Source organism: Octopus bimaculoides, chromosome 30 (genome assembly GCF_001194135.2).
Source record: "Octopus bimaculoides isolate UCB-OBI-ISO-001 chromosome 30, ASM119413v2, whole genome shotgun sequence".
Classification (NCBI taxonomy): Eukaryota; Metazoa; Mollusca; class Cephalopoda; order Octopoda; family Octopodidae; genus Octopus; species Octopus bimaculoides.
In genome coordinates, this window is record NC_069010.1 from 3141593 (window position 1) to 3143181 (window position 1589).

The window sequence follows — 1589 nt, forward strand, 5'->3', positions numbered from 1 at the left end:
CGATATTTATTCAAACCCCAAAGAATCCCTCTCAACATGTGACTATGATGTTCCCCACCTCTATGCCTTCTCATCATCAGAGATGCACATATTGTCAGCCACTAAGACCATTTCGAGCGTGGCCGTTTTCGTGCGGGTGACACGTAAAAGCACCCACTACACTCTCTGAGTGGTTGGCGTTAGGAAGGGCATCCAGCTGTAGAAACTCTGCCAAATCAGACTGGAGCCTGGTGTTGCCATCCGGTTTCACCAGTCCTCAGTCAAATCGTCCAACCCATGCTAGCATGGAAAGCGGACGTTAAACGATGATGATGATGATGATAAGAGATATACTCAGCTGATTAAGGTCAAACAACTCGCAAGCAAATCTGTGGTATTGAGCAGAATATTTGCAATAACAATATTTATGCTTCAGCAACTCGGTGCTAATCTGTATGATGTTGATGTCACAAAAGCAAAGTATGAAGGGAATAGCAGTTATTTCCTTTGATTTCTAGGTAGATGCAAATACGAAATAATACTTACTGACCAAAGGCAAAGAATATTATTGACAGTGACTTAGAGGTTTCAGCCAGGTAAGCCATCATCAGACTGTAGTTCATTTAAGTTCTTCATAGTTATCTCTGTTGAGTTGATTTTGGATTTATGTGGCACATAAAATACACCATTTTGAGCGTGGCCGTTGCCAGTACCTCCTGACTGGCCTTCGTGCTGGTGGCACGTAAAAGCACCCACGACACTCTCTGAGTGGTTGGCGTTAGGAAGGGCATCCAGCTGTAGAAACTCTGCCAAATCAGATTGGAGCCTGGTGTAGCCATCTGGTTTCACCAGTCCTCAGTCAAATCGTCCAACCCATGCTAGCATGGAAAGCGGACGTTAAATGACGATGATGATGATGATGATGACATTCAAAAGTACATTGGTTACCCTAGAAAGTCTTAACTTGACAGAGACAATGTAAAACCAGGATGAACTTAAATGAACTACCAGCAGATATGATAGCTTACTCGGTCAAAACTTTGAAGTCACTGTCAACAAGATTCTTGTATATGAACAATAAATTTTGACTCCACAAAGTGTTTGTGTAATCCTTCAATTCAATGTAAAATTGTTTTTTTTTATAACATAAAAATAAACAATAATATGTATATTTAATATATACACACACAAACACATACGCATTTATGTATACATAGATATATGCACATATGTGTATACATATACATGTGTGTGTATATATGTGTGTTTTTACCGTTGTTCGAAAAAAGTTCGTTTTCTGTTTTCGTTTTTCTGTTTTCGTTTCTCATTCTGTTTAACGTTTTTTTGATGTCCTCTACCCATATATGCATGTATGTATACACATATAGATGTAGGTATGTACATATATGTATGGATATATGCATATATCTATATATTTATATTATTTTAAATATATATATATACACATACAGGCTGCAGTGAATAAACTGTTGTCTAAATTGCGCAAAAATGAAAATAACACTGACACCAATAATGGGTCCTTATCTGAGATCAAAAAGACGGTATATATATATATATATATATATATATATATATATATATATATATAT

The 1589-nt window shown here is 36.8% G+C and overlaps 2 protein-coding genes across 3 annotated transcripts in view; one reads left to right on the forward strand and one right to left on the reverse strand.

Annotated features, from left to right (window-relative positions):
• The window catches only part of LOC106874339 (sodium-dependent dopamine transporter), a 125646-nt gene that overhangs the window by 26905 nt on the left and 97152 nt on the right, over positions 1-1589 (reverse strand). The window lies entirely within an intron of this gene.
• LOC106880821 (damage-control phosphatase ARMT1) overlaps positions 1-1589 on the forward strand; it is a 246782-nt gene that overhangs the window by 5679 nt on the left and 239514 nt on the right. The window lies entirely within an intron of this gene.